Source organism: Cavia porcellus, unplaced genomic scaffold (genome assembly GCF_034190915.1).
Source record: "Cavia porcellus strain 051 isolate PalLab524CR breed Dunkin Hartley unplaced genomic scaffold, mCavPor4.1 scaffold_6, whole genome shotgun sequence".
Lineage (NCBI taxonomy): Eukaryota > Metazoa > Chordata > Mammalia > Rodentia > Caviidae > Cavia > Cavia porcellus.
In genome coordinates, this window is record NW_026947489.1 from 16,735,325 (window position 1) to 16,751,154 (window position 15,830).

The following is a 15,830-nucleotide window of genomic DNA, read 5'->3' on the forward strand; positions in this document are numbered from 1 at the left end:
TGGGTTTCCTGAAAACAAGTTATAGCCAACCAAGCTCATCTCCTGTTTTCACACAGTCACCAGTGTGGTTAAATTAAAGGAGGCAGTGAACTTGTCTGGCCATGCACTTTGCTAGATCAGGCTTTAGATGGGGGGACGCAGCCTGCAGGAGGGGCCATACCCAGACACCCAGGGACTGGTGGCTGCAGCAGGCTGGTTAAAGCTGCACGTGTTGTTGTCCTTGCCTTCTCTGCATGGCACAAGACCCTCAAGGGAGTAGAGTCATGGGAGGAGATGACAGGCGATGGATGGCAGGAGGCCGCAACCCCAGACTCAACAAGTTCGGCTGTTAGAGTACAAGGTAAGCTGCACAGCTCCATGCTTGACTTGAGTGGGATTGCAAGAAAAAAAGACCAAGGATATTTTTTGCTTGATAAAAAGTTCAATTTGATGATTCAGTTCTTTAAAACAGGTTATTTATAGTAGTATACAGACAAAAAAGACAAAAAGAATTACTTCTAGTAACTTATTTAATCTGCAGAATTATTCCATAGCATGGGCACAGAGGTGTCCCAAGATGAGTATGGAGCACCTCAGAGCAGCAGAAACCAAGGAATAGATCCAAAAAGAAAATCAGTGACAGTGGGCTAGAGGGACATAGGTAGATCGAAGGAACCCTCTTTCCTGGTCAAAGCTGGAATAATTAAGCAATGTATTATAAACAACTACAAATTAAATATCCATAGATCCATACTGATGGCAATCAATAATTGCATCAACAGCAGGCGGAGGAGGGCGGAAAGACCTCCATGCAGTGAAACTCCGGCTCATCTCTGTGGACTCGTCATGCTCAGGAGATGGAGGTCACAGCACACCTCCCTTCCCAGGAGCTCAGCAAAGACAGCAGCTTCACGGTGGACAGACCCGAGACGTTCCCTCGGCTGGGTGACAACAGTGACAAAGCCAGTGGACTGGATGAGCCCTGGCTACGATGGGAGGAGGGTCGTGCTTCACTGCCGTGTTCTTACCCTGAAGACCACGCTCCCCTCACGCAGTCCAATCGTGAGAACACATCAGAAAATCACTGCAGAGCGACCCTCTGCAAGCCACCTGACTGGCACTCCTCCTGACCATCAAGGACATCACAAAAGGAACATCTGAAGCAGGAGGGCCTGCAGAGTCAGGATGACTAAGTGTAATGTGATGTCCCAGATGGGATCCTGGAGTGGAAAAATGATACGAGTTAAAAGTTAAGGGCAGCTGAATAAAGCATGGGCTTTAGTTAATAAGAATGCACCGATACTGGCTCACTAATTGTAACAAAGGCTCTACTATAACAACACACGGGATGTTAATAAAAGGAGGAAATGGCTCTGGGGAGTGTAAGAACGCACTGCACTGTGCTGTCAACATTTTTGTAAATCTGAATCTGTTACAAATCCTTAAAAACCAGGTCTAAAACAAGCAATATGAGGCTCTGGGAGGTGCATTTGAAATCAGAGCCCTGTCTTCCTTCCCTGAACTGTCTTGCTGCATGGGAGACGTTTTGATGGCTATCTGTCATTCCCCAGCAAACTGTGACTCCTGGAGAGGAAGGTCTGCACAAGTCCGGGCACTGTCACATCTGTCCTGCAATGATGTGGATGAGGCTCGTCCCCAGGGGTCCGTGTGTTGGAAGCCTGGTCCCAAGTGTGGTGAAGGTGAGAGGTCAGTCAGGGTATCAAGTGGAGATGGGTATGTCACTGGGATGCTGTGGTAGGAGGGATGGAGATAGTCATTCTCATCAGACCCTCAGCTCCCCCAAGAGGAGCTGTGATACAGTAATGAGTCCCTGTTCTCTGGCTTCCTAGCTCACCATGTGATCTCCTCCTCTTCCACATCCTCCCACCGTCACGCTAGCCACCACAGCATAAGGCCCTGAAATTTCAGCCTCCAAATATGTGAGCTAAATAAACTTTTCCTCTTTATAAGTTACTCAACCTCAGGTATTTTATTATAGAGATAGAAAACAGACTAATACACTACTTTTGCACAGGTGCCTGGCACATAGCAGACACATAATGAACACTTGTGAAACAAATGACAAGAACAGGCTTTGGAGCATAAAATATCCATCTTAAAACACTAGAGAAAAGGGGTCCAGGCCCAGGGTTCATGTAGAGTTCTGTCCAAGGAAGATTCTCTCAAAGGCTGATCTCTGGAGTTCTGTGCACTCTCAGCAGCTTGCAGTGAGGCTCAGGGGCTGAGGCTATGGTGACTACTTGGATGCATGCCCTCGGGGTAGCTGCGTTTGCTGTGAATTTCAGGGCCTGGGGGTAGGGGGCTGGCAGACAAGATTGGTTCCCTTCCTGTGGCTGTGTCATTTAACCTGTAAAGTCACACCCTTATGAGGTCTTACTAACTGTGCCTCAGTACACCCGCCCAAAATAGCACTGCCATCTGGATGTTAAATACAAAGCCTCATAGCTGTGGATTTACGCTGAACATCTGACACTCATCATGCAGCCCTTTACTTCTGTGCAGCCTGAGCTAGCACAGGGCGGAGAAAGCTGCTTGTAGGAAACATCTGCATCATCTCAGAAGTGAATCCACTGCCTTCATAGCTGTGACCCCACCCTCCTTGATTTCTCAAAAGCAAGCATGAACCCAGCACACAGGAACAGCATGGAAAACAGGATCTCATTACTCCAGAGCCCTCCTTGATTCCCAGACCAAGCTGAAATTTCTGGACTTAGCACACTCTCTCTTTCTTGCAGGCATAGATCCCAGCTACTTCTGACTATTAAAAACAAAAACAAAAAAACCCCCTCAACTCTGCTTTCAAACTCACAACTATTTGTTTGGTTCCTTGGGGCAAATCTTGAGGCCTAGTGTCTCTCTCCCTGTGCAGGACTGATCCCTACTGACCACAAGCTGAAGCCCAGATCCACACTACCTTCCTCTGTGTAGGCAGATCCCATCCTACCTTCCTCTGGGGACCAGACTACAGCACATTACCCAAGCTGCTTTCTTAGGGTGCCTGTCCTCTGTGCTCCCTCCCCCAAATCCTCTTGACTCATGTCTCAACCTAGAAACCCACATTGCATTTCAAATTCTAGTTCTCATTCACCTCCCCACTGAATTCCAACCTTACGGAGGCCCCTAAGCACCATGTACTCATCATCTTGTTCTCCTGATTATTTATACCTTTATCATCTTCAAAGAAATGAACAAGATAATTCCAGGCAATAATAAACCTGATAAGACAAATGCAAAAGGGAGATGAGAGAGTGAGATGGAGAGGGGATAACTCTGGCTGGGTGGCCAGAGCACTGCCACAAGAAACAAGATGTGTGTGATACTAGGAAGAGGGTCCAGAGGCTGCATCCCAGTGGACAGGAACAGATCAAGGATGAAGGCAGGCTCTCTCCTCTGATTATCTAGGTTCTCTCCTGTGTGGAGCTGGACACCACCAAAACACAGGGAATAGGGACACAACCTGAAAGACCATTCTGATTGCTGAGTGACAATCTGGAATGGATGCAGGAGGTGGTGGTGATGGTGGGAACCAGGACTATCACACTTGCCTTAGTTACTTTTCTTATTGCTGAAACAAAATACCTGGTGCCTAAAGCTAAGGGAGGAAAGGTCTATTTAGTTCACAGTTTGTAGAAGGCAGGATGGCATTGCTGAGGAGGACAGTTCCTGGTGGAAAAAGGTAGCAAAGCAACAAAGGATTACCAAAGTATTCTATACCTTGTGACTTATCTGGGAAAGTTTTGGGGATGGAGTAGCACTCACACCTTTAATCCTAGTGGACTTGAGTCTAGCACTGTACCATGAGTCAATTCCAACATCACACATTCTAGATTCAGCCACCTTTGAAAAAACTCCGCCTATGACCACATGAGGCTTTGGGGGGACATCTAACATTCTATCCCAGACCTCCCAAAGGCTTATGCATATTTCTTTATGCAAAAGGCATTTAGTCCATTTTCAAGAATTTTCAAAGTCCTAACAGTCTCAGCATTGCAGAAAAGTCCAAGCCCAAGTCTCTGTTCCCCAGGGAGCTCCCCCTGCACTTCATTAGCAGCTGAGCTCTCATATCAGTCACCCCTCCACAGTCCATGAGGCCCCCTACCCCTACCCAGCCAATGTATCTGGTCTCAGTCCCAGTCGATATTATTATCCATACCTGCTAAAAGCCTGCAAGGCTCTGAAGGGCCACAGGTGCCAAGGACATCCATACTGTGAATGCCAAACTCATTGCTAGACAAAGCTCTTGAATTTTTTAGGAAACCAGAGGGCCATAATCATCTCACAGGACAAGTACCTAAGTGTCTTTTAGATTAGAGATACCTCCCACCAGCCGTCTGCCACCCAGATAGGAGCACAGACCTCTGGGAACTCCCAGACAACATCAGGGGTCTTGAGGGCCTGCTGAATTTGTCCTTAGCTGGAGAAATTCTGCTGCTATTTCTTGCTCTGTTGGTTCTGAACTATTCTATGATTAAAAGGCTCCAACTTGTGCTCTTGTTCAGAGATGCCAGTGCCACCACACAATACTAAATTGTCACTCTTTCTTTTCCTCGCTCCCTCCCTTGCTGTACCTGAAGCAACTCTGAATACTTCCTCCCTGTTGTCTTTCTGAGTAGCTCTGAAAGTCAGTAATCTCTTGGAAATTGGACACTGCTGCTGTTAATGCCTGGGTTGTCAGGCCCCTAACAGCCTTGGATTTGTCATGGGCTATTAACTAGCTAACTCTTCATTAAGTGTTAGTAAAAATCAATTTCTGGGGGGCTGATCTAGCTCCTTTGGTTTGCTAAATGGAAGGAACAGATGTGTCTGCTCACATCTCCCACAGCTTCTCTGCAGGAAGCTGTGGCTCAGGTACTGGACAGTAAAATCTTTATGCTCCCAAGGTGTTGAGGAAAATTGACTTCTGTTGCTATGGTGAACACCAAGCAAGGGGAGCTAAGGGGCAGTGGTAACAGTGTACGGGTATGGAGGAGGCCAATTGTTGGCTCCTCTTACCTCATTATCCCCAAAAAACACTGTTGATTGGCCCAGGAACAAAGGACTCACCATGGCTGAGCCAATCACATTTCCCTTCCTGGGAATCTGACTTCAGGCACAGAGGCTAAGGAATTTGAATAAGTCGGAGGGCAGGGCTGGCACCCAAGTTACAGGAGAGAAGAGACTAGGATGGGAGTCACTGTTCAGACACAAGCAAGGCCGAGGTACACTGAATTGAGATGGCAGAGTGTATGCTGAGGTTTCAACCTTCCAATTCTGTTCTGTGTGACCTGTCAAAACTCTTTCTGGTCGCAGTTGCCTGCAAAGTATCCCACCTTTAAAATAACTCTGCCACTGGGTATCCTCTCCTTGCGACCACACATCCCAAAGATGACAGGCTCTGATGTCAGATCAACTGGGATTCAAATTCTGGCCCTGGTGCTTACACTGTTATCCACTCACTTTTCCTGTCTAGAAAAGGGTCCTAATGCCACTCATTGCTTGGAGGTAGTGTGAGCACTAAATGACTCGGTGTAGGTGAAAGGACCTGCCTTGCAGTAGTAAATAACCGGCTAGATGGTCATAATGCCCTAAAACTGTGATTCTCAAGGCAGGAGGAACACCTGCATTACCTCCCCAGGGAACAGTTGGTGACACTGGGAGGCACTTTGGCCCACCATGGCTGGGAGTGTGTGGCACGGGCACCTAGTGAGTAGAGGCCAGGGATGCTGTGTTTAGCAGCACAGCACACAAGATGGTCCTGCCAGCAAGGCAGTGTCTGATCTCAAGAGCCCATTTTGCCCAGGTTGAGAAACTGCACCATGAAGTCTGGGTCCTCACCTTTGGTTGGGCCAGGGACCCCTTCCCAATGACAGCAGAGCCACATTCCCACAGACAGGACTCAGCAGCTTCTGGGATTTTTGTCAGTTGAGTGCAGAGTGGTGGTAACCAAGTTTCAGAATCCAAAGAGGTAAAGCAAATTCTATTCTCTTCCAATTACTGGCTGCCAAGTTCTCAAACCTGATAGGTGGGGCAGGGATGGCAGAGGAGGTCCCAGGCCACAGTGAAATGGGGGGTTTGGAAGTTGGTTACTAGAGGCCTGGAGATGGGTCAGTTCAAACGGACCCTGGAAGAAATAACTGTCAAAGACCAGCAAGGCAGCAGTGCAGGGCCCACCCAGCTTGCTGAGACCCAGGCTTGGTACATCAGTGCTAACAGCCTTCCACGTGACTCTGAAGAACCAAGACATTACAAGTGTGTGGAGGGCAGGTAGGGCGGTATCAAGTTGCAGCTATGGCTCTGGGGCATAGGGCTGAACAGGAAAGAAAGTCTCAGGCCACTCTCTAGGCTGTGACACAATAGCAAAAACAATTTGGATTTCAAGTGATATAAAGGAAAATAATTTAAATCACTCAGCCTTTGCCATTTTAAATAGAAGGACCAGAGATACTATATATAAGCCTAAAACCCTCATGCATGCTAAGCAACTACTGTACCACTGAGCTACATCCCCAGCCCCTTATGTCTCTCTAATGGCCTAAGGCAGTAGCTCTCAATGTGTGGATCCCAGGCAGCAGCACCACCAGTGCTGGGAGCTGGTAAGAAATGTGGGTTCACTGGACCTTGGTAGCCCTCGAGTCCAGGGCAGGCTGTGTATGAACACTCCACTTCCTCCTGACTCTGCAGTCTGAGAAGTACCTGCCTGGAGAGACCAGACCCAGGTAAAGTGCAATGAAAAACTGAAGCTCAGACTCTGGGGCAAGGAATCCGAGGCTGGGGTCATGTTCTTTCCATGGCACTCTTCTCCCTGAAGTAAACTGAGGCAGCACTGGTGAACAGTACTGCGCTCTACGCCAATGCTGATGTAGCACAGTGGCTGGAAGCTGTCACTGTGGAATGGACAAGCTTAATTCATCTCAACAGAGCTACAATTACTGACACATTAGCAGGGAAAGTATATCATATAATTCTATATTATTCTACATAATTCTGTATTTTCACCCAGATCTTGCCTCTGGCAGGCTAGATAATAAAGATGGTTATCTTTTTTTGGAGACAGGATTTTACTACGCAGTTCAAGCTGGCCTTGAACTCACTTTGTAAACCAGGCTGGTCTCGAATTCACAGCGATCTTCCTGCCTCAGTCTCCTGAGTGCTGGGATTAGAGGTGTGAGTTATCACTCTGGCAAGATGCTAATCTTTTAAAGATCCACTACCAAATGCTATCAAATATAGTACAGCTTCTGGCCTGACACTGTATCTATCCCTTGGACCTTTCTTTGTACAGTGAGAGAATCCCTTCCCACTCTGGTTGGCTATAAAATTAACCATGCACATATCCATCAAATCCCCCAGAAGACTGTATAATCTAGCTGGGAAATTATAGTGGAGCAAATGACATCATCTGGTCCCCTGCCTCAGCTTCATGGCCTTCACATACACTATTAACATCCTCACAGAACAGGGCATTATCCGGTGAGCTTGGGATCAAAGCCTGCACCCAAACCTGGACTTCAGAACCTGCCAACTGGGTGACACAAGTCAAGTGACTTAAGGCATGAAGAATATCTCTCTTACAAGGTGGCTCTGGGGCTTAGGCAAGAAAGGCCGCCACTTAAGTCTGCAGGCTGGCACTCAGCAGTCACTCAATAATGCACCTTGCCTCTGCAGAGTAATGAATGCTACATCATATGACATGCAAAACAAATGGCCCAACTTAGGAACAAGGACATTTGTTATTTATAAGGCTGAAAGTCTGGAAGCAACAGAATGACCTCCAGTGGACAGCAGACAGAATAAATCAGTTGCACGCCCAAATGATGGGCTATTATACAGCTATTACAAATTCTGTTTAAAGACAGATTAGTGAGATGGGAAAATTTTCATGACACAGTGGTTAGAGAACAAAGATAAAATATATAAGTGGCATAATGCTCGGCATGTAAAATAATATATACTTTAGTTATGGATGTATATTCAGCCCTTCAAATATATACACATAGTAGTAATTTCTGGATGGTGGAGCTATAAATAATTTTATCTCTGTTTATTTTTCTGTTCTTCAAAGCATTTTTACAATGTGAATCTGCCACTCTAAAAGGCAACATGAAGTATGTATTAATTTTAGAAATAAGGGAGCAGGGTTTGAGCAGAGGCTGGGTCAGTGTTTGGAGATGAGAAGTGGAAACAAATCTTCCATGCTGCCAGGGAACAGCAGATGGAACCATAGAGCAGGTGCAGGAGGAAATCTGCCTGTCTGAAGCTGCAGAGTTTGAAGGGAGGTCAGGGAAGAGGAGATCAAGGGGCAGGTGGGGTAGGAAAGACAGCCTGGAGACACCCTAAAATCAGATGGGCTGGATTTAATGCTAGGGTTGGCAGAGGAATCACCTCAGGCTCCAGAACCAGGGACAACTAAAGGGAGAACAGCACTGGGGGCTACATCTGTCCCCACTGCAGGGTGACATGAGGAATCAGGGACCCAGGAGGAGGAAGAGAGAGCAGCTGATGGGAACAGGTTGGGGAATCACTGGGACTGAGATGCTTTCGAAGCTTCAGCAGGGTCTCCTTTGTGGTTGGCTACCAAGGGCCAGGATAGGGGTGGGCCCCAAAGGAGCCAACTGGTTGCTGCCTCCAAGACTGGGCACAGGCAGGGCAGGGCTGTCACTGAAACCCTCAAAGGGAGCAGAATTCATCTGGTACTGCAGCAGACAGCGGAGACCTGGGGTTGGAGCTCATCTGGACAGGGTGAGAGGAGATGAGAGAGAGAAAACAGGGAAGGGAGGGAGAGCAAGGGTGGATGAAGTTGGCCTTGTGCAGTGCTCATATTTAGGGACTAGAGGAAGAAGAGCAGCCCCAGAAAAGAAGGAGCCAGGCCTGTTCCCCCAGTCATTTCAGGGAGATGTCACTGGGGACAGAGAGGCTAATCCAGGACTCAGTCCAGATCCTAAGAGGCTAGAAACTGCATTTGTGGACTGCAGTGCAGAGACCGTATGGATACCAGGCTCTGAAACCAAGTGCTAGGTAGGAACAAATAGAAGGGAACCAGCTTGAATGCATCAGGAGGGAGTGGAAGTCTATCTAGAAAGTTCTCTGGGTGAAGGCACAAAGGCAGTATCCCAAGGGCACTGCAAATCCGCTTGGGAGAGAGGAGAGAGGAGGATGAAGGCAGGGAAAGGGTTGCTTAAGCTTCTCTGAGCCTCTCCAACCTGCTCTCTAAAACTGGGGTTAACATTTCAAGCTCTTGGGGTTCTAAGGACCAAATAAATTTGTGTGTGTAACACACTTGACATGGTAGACACTCAACATACACAGTGGAAATAAGGCAAATGACTAAGATGTAATTCGTAGGAAAATGTGAGCCAGGAGCTAGGTGGGAACCTCACTTCAGGAAAAATGCAAATGAAACCAAATTCCTATATCCCTGGAAGCAGCTGACATTCAAATGGGGCTGTCTGGAACACAAGACAGCAAAGGCGATTCCCACAGCTTTGTGCTACCCTGGCGCCATCTTCCTCCCTACCTGGATCAGGCAGGGGCTACAATCCTGATGCCTGGGACCTGCTATTTCTGGTTATGTGGGCAGAGCAACAACTTTCAATATTTCACATTTAGCCCTCACCAGGTGCTGCTGAAGTGTGCAGGGTGGAGGGTCTCTCTGCTCTCCAGAAACTGCCTTCCACCTCCTCCCAACATTATCAAAGTCCTCTCCCCGAGATCTGGTGCCAAACCAGGGAAAGCTGATGCCCAAGAGCAGCAAGAACAATAAGCACTTGTCAAGAGCCAGCTGTTTGGTCCCTGCTTGTTTTTGTGGCCTGCAGTGCAGAGACAAAGAGTGTCTATAACCCCACGGGCCATGCTGTCCTTGTACCTTAGCTTTTTGACTCAAACAGACCCAAGTGCTTCCTTCCTCCAAGCCTCCTACCCCAGGCGCTAAGGGCTAAGCCAGGTCTACCAGGCTGGCACTCACCAAGGAACAAAGTCAAGCCAGCTGGCTCCTAATGGAAAGCAAACATGTACATGTGGGCAGTTAGCAACACCACCGCCCAGGCACCTGAGTCAAATGATTATAGATAGCTAAGTTAGGTAGAAATATTGTAGGCAGTCAGGTATGGCTGGGCCCCCAGAGGCCAGTGCAGAAGGCAGCTGTGGCTGGAGGCAAATTCACTGAAGGCCAGGCCAGGAGAAAGCAGCACCTCTAGGGAGCAGCAGTGATTGATAATCTAAGTGGGCATCAATACCCTTAGAGGACTAAACCTCCTTACCCACCCCTTCCAGGAAAGACCTGGTCTACTCATAGGCGCTTGCGACACGACTTGTGTTCCCGTTGGATCCTCATTAATCAATATTGCCCTAGTGACTATACTTCTTGTATACTTATTGGTTGACTATAGTTTTGGCCCACCTCATGCTCATCCCATGATTTGCTGTTGGAGCGATATTACCTAAGCGACTATACTTGTAATTTACTGATTGATTATAGGTCTGTCCCATCTTAAGCCTGCCTCCCCTCCAGGCTTTGCTCAATAAAGCATCTTTGAGTAGGAGGGTTGACAGGCAGCCCACTTTTCAGGCCACCCACTTCCCAGGCCCACTTTGTCCCTCCAAGAGAGAAGCTTTCTTTCTCTCAATAAATTCTCCCTACTCTTGACCTCCATTGTTCCTAGAATTCATTCCTTGATTTTAGACAACACAAACTCCGTGTTACGGACATGTAGCAGGCTGAGAGTTCCATTCCCTTATTTCAAAATGATTCAAATGATTAGGACACCACAGTTGTGCCAATGGCACAAGATTGGTCACAAGAACTTGTACAATGATCCTAAAATAGAGAAGCTCATCCACATCATCTCACTTCTAAAAGTCTTCCCCTGTCTTCCAACAATGCTGGGACCATCCTCCTACAGTGTACTCCTGAAAAGCTGCTGGTGACCTCTTATTAATTAAAAGATGACCTGACACCCTTGGCCTGGGTAGGGCACCCCACTGAGCAACACTTCTTTGTCTGCTCTGTGCTTGCTGATTTCCAAATGTAACTTGCTTCATTTATTTATTTTTTATTTTGTTTTCGAGGCAATGTTTCCCTACATTGCTAAGGTGCCCAGGTTGGGTTTAAACTTGCCTCTGACTTCTGAAGTGCTGGAATTATAGGCAAGTGCCACCAGGTCTGGCTGTGATTTTCTGTTTCACATTTCCATGTTTCTACATCATGGTACGCAGTGTCCCCTCTGCATGGGGTTTCTGTTCTCCTTCCTTGGCCCACTGCTGAACTTGTATTCACTGTTGTGCTCTGTGGAACTCCCAACTTCACTGCGCAGTAACCTCTGAGTCCCTACACTCATGCTATAGACAGCCAGTGGCCTGCTTCTTTGTCATTCATAAAGCTTGAGCCATCCGAGGCTCCTCCATGAGAGCACCTCCAAAGGCTGTGACTCTAGAATCAGTGCCCATACCAAAGCTGAGCATGCAGCAGGTAGCTCAATCATCCACACTTCAAAGCCTCATAAACACACTACATCCCCAGACACTGGCATGACTGTCTGTGTACTCCAGGAATCATTTCCTAGCTCCCATAACGTGAGTCAGAGTGAATCCCTTACCTCACTCATCCTCTACTTCTGTCTATAACAGTCAACATTTTTTTCCTTTGAAAATTAATTTTAGGTTACTTAGGCAAGATGCTCTGAGTAGGCTTTTGCACTGCCTCTGCCTGGCACGTTCCTGACACTGTGTGGATGCTAAATGGTAACAGTAAAAAGAGGAGTACAAGTGTTTGCTTAAGGAGAGATGCCAATAGCTGGGTGTAGAGAGGAAACAACATGTACCACTGAAGCCATCTGGCAGAGTGGACGGGGGAACGTCAGAGAAAGCCATCATAGCGACTTGGAGCCACACACAGACTCTTACTCACTTCTGCCCACTGTCTCTAGAAGGTGTGACCAGCTTATGGTTTAGTTCGAAGCTGCACCTCCTGGCCAGTAAATTAAATAAACCTCCTTCCTGCTTTCTGCCAACCCTGCAATTAAATGAGCAGAATGCATTCAGCATTACCTACTAGGAATCTACAGCATATTGTCTAATAGCTAAAATTAAGACTTTAAATGCCACTTACTTACTTTCTGTGTTTTTATGCATCAAATTCTGGATCCCTTTCTGTACACAACACACTTCAGTTCCTTGAACCTCTGGTTCTGATTTCAAACATCAGTATGTGCCACTGATGGTCAAGACTGGGTCTCTAAATGAGTGTGGTAAGATTCTTCAGGTTCTGTAACTATGATTTTAAGTATGTACACATTTATTCAGAGAAGCCTGACTGCCTTCATCTGCATTTAAAACATATAAGTCAAAAAGACCATGGGCAGGTTCAGTCTACAGATACTTTTCTCTGTCTGCGTCCTCTGAAGTCCTAGCACACAAAAATGAGTATTGTATGTATGTGTTTTCTGCTGCATATTAGCTGATTTTATAAGTACTCTGTTCACTTGACAAACATCACTTGATTTATGCGCTGAAATCTCACCTCCCAAAAAGGGCTGCCAAATCACCTGGCTGATGACTACCTCTCAGGCGTCATCTGGGTCACCCTTTTGCCCCTGTGACGTTTGAACCCTCAGCAATGTGTGCCCTGGGATGAACCTCTGCTGACTGCTGGAAACACTCCTGAGTTAAATGTGCACAAGAACGGAGAATAGAAACAAATCCCTGTCTTTTACAGTTTAGATAAAAAATTTCCCCCAGAAGTGCCATGTGTTTAGAGATGGGGCTTCTAGAAGGTGACTGAGTGAGGGGGAACTATACTCATCAGTAGACTGATTTATTAGGTAGGGCCTGGTTGGAGTGGGTCACTAGGGGTATGACCTGGAGGGGGCATTCTTGTCCTCAGCCTTTCCCTTTTTCTCTGCTTTGTGACTGCCATAGATTAAATAGCTTTGGCAGGGAAGATGCAGAAATGGCATCCAAGTCAGCCAGCCATGAACTAAACCCTCTGAAACCATAAGACAAAATAAATCTCTCCTCCTTTAAATTGTGGATGTCTAGTATTTTACTCCAATGATGGAAAGGGACTACTTTAACACCTGGGGTCACACCTTAGGATATCTGAAATAAATTCAGTTCTACTTCTTGACCATGTTTGTTATAAGGGAAGAGCTAGGCATTAACATTTACTGAGTCTCTATGGCCTAGACACTTTCTACAAAAGCATCCCATTCAACTTGGGCATTGCTAAGGAGGACACGGGAGCTGAGACCACATAGGCACAGGCCTCGCAATATGCTGGAAAGAGTGAGAACAGGTGCTAAGCTGCCCAGAATTGCTAAAGCCATTGACCCTCTTGAGGCCCGTCAAAAATACAATTTCAAAGCCCCATTCCAGGCTCCTTTAGAGATAGTTCAAACTGAATGTAAACATTGGGTTTGTAGATGGTCAATTTAAATAGCTCCTCAGATGATTTCCATGCACAAGGATTTTGAGACTGATAGTAATTCAAGAAGGTCAGAGCCCACTCTGGTCTCCATAAAAGCAATGTTAGCTGATACTATTAGCCTTAAATACCCTCCTACCATGAGATGGCCTGTTAAGGCACAAGCTGCAGGAGAGGGCAATAGCACTGTGCAGGGGCCTACCACACATTTGGACTTTAACATATAGTTAGAGAACAAGTCGTTGGAACAGGTGGTCACCAGTGCCATCATGGCACACTTTGGAACACAGGTGAGTCTAAAGTTCATTAATCTACTCTGACTTCGTAATCCTTCTCAAGGTCTCAAGAGGATGTGTGACTAATGTGGGTGAACCTTTTCCTTCATTTCCTATATCCAGCTCTGTTAAAGCTTACGAGGAGATGGTCCTCCAAAGCCTGTTACATGCATAAGTGGGGCTTTTGTGAGGCATCTGTATCATGGATTCCTGATGCTGGATTATAGGTGTTAAAACTGGATTAGTCTCTGCTGATTGGTTTAGCGTACTCATGGGTGTGGATAATAGAAAGGCCCATCCTGGATGTGGGTGGCAACAACCAATAGGCTTGTAGCCTGAGTAAAATAAAATGAGAAAGGAAAACTGCTGCCTCCTGCCTGCTCTGCCATGGACTGTTTCTCATTGCCATGCTCCTCTGTCATATTTTCCTGCCTTGGAACCAGTTGGTTATGAACTGAAACATCTACAAAATAACCTTTTCTCCTTTAATTTTCTCCTTAACTTGTGGGTGTTAGGTATTTTGTTCCAGCAACAATAAAGTAACTTAATAGAAGCCACTACTCATTTCTGGGCCTGAAACTTAAGAAGGATACAGGCCTATTCCTATTTAGCCTTGGAAAATCTCCAGGTACTGCAGATACTGATGCCCATTAGAAATCAAGATTTCCAGAATACACTGGTGTAGCATAATACCAGGAGCTAACCTGAAATACTGAAGAATTGACCTGTTCATTTTAATGAGAAAATGTTTCCTTTTGAGAATGTAATATTTGACTTTCTTCCAAAGATTAAGGCACATGGAGGTTCAATAACTGTGTTAGTACTGGTGGAATTGGATGTCAAAATTATATGCTTCCTTTAACATGGCCAGTTTCTCTTATACTGCTATGCAATTTCCTCCCCAATGGTTCAATTTTTCTGTTTAGAGAAGACAAATGATCTCTCACATTGGTACTTACTTAGTAATTTCATACACATCAGCTCATGTATTTTCTTTAGGTCAAACAACAAAGTTACTCAGACTGGGATCATTATTTCCATCTTAAAGATAAGTACATAAACGGACATCACCTGCTAATGGTTCCTTTGAGGAGCTAGTACCCGAACAAAAGTCTTATGCACTTTGCTTTTCTATCACCCCTATGGAAGATTCTAACTCATTTAAAAATAATTTCGGCAAGGAAGAGAGGTAACCTGCAGGGCCCCTTAATGCGTGTGTTAGGTTAGCCTTTCTATTCATTATTTTTAACACCAGGGGATTCACAGTAAGTAAGGAGGGGCCACTTGGTTACTCAACAGACCCTGTCAAAATGTTCATCTCTAGCTTAATATGGTAAACTGGGAAAGAATAAAAATTAAAAGTTAGCTGAAGTGAATGGAGCCTGCCTGTACAGCCAGTTTGATACTGAGAATAAGAACGAGATGACAGCATGCATTTTGGCAACTCAAAGGCAGTGTCACAGCAGTAGAAAGAGCTTCAGCCATCTCTTAGGAATTTGACTCCTGCTGGAGGTGTGGGGTCAAGGCTGATGAATAGGACCTAGGAATCAAGTCCTGGGTTTAGCTTTCTAGACTCTTACTCCATACATATGGGCACAGGTCTTCATTTTGCACTCAGATTCTTTTTGAAAGAAGGCTAAATTTGGAATCAGAAACCTAGGTTGGATTGCTAGTTTGACCATTTCTTTGAAATGTCACCACACATCAGCCTCTGAGCCCTGGCTTCCTATCTATTCACTAATGGCTGTTTGGAGATTCTGAGGACTAAGGCACAAAATGTCCACAGTAGACAAGGAAGAACATATTGCCTTGTGTGGCAATAAAATGTACCATCTGGGATGACCGTTGTACCATGTGGGTGAGATGCCTACGAATCTTAAAGGCAATGGTCATATGCAACAGAGATAGACCATGAGTGATGAGGCTTAGGCTACAGAGCACAACTGAGCATCCCAGGACCTGCTGCCTCATTGTGAGCTCCAGACCAGACTGTTTTATTTCATTTGCTTCTGTGTCTTCATTCCCTAGAATACATAAAGTCATTGAAATACTGAACCTCTGGAGCTGATCTCAGGAAGCGAGAACCTGGAATGAGACCTCCGACTCAAAGTTAATGACAGCAACCTCAGGAGACCCTCCATGGCCTGCCAGCCTTCTTC

The 15,830-nt window shown here is 46.1% G+C and overlaps 1 protein-coding gene across 4 annotated transcripts in view; it reads right to left on the minus strand.

The window, feature by feature from the left end:
- The window catches only part of Slco3a1 (solute carrier organic anion transporter family member 3A1), a 279,852-nt gene that overhangs the window by 107,282 nt on the left and 156,740 nt on the right, over window positions 1-15,830 (minus strand). The gene's annotated exons all lie outside the window — the stretch shown is intronic.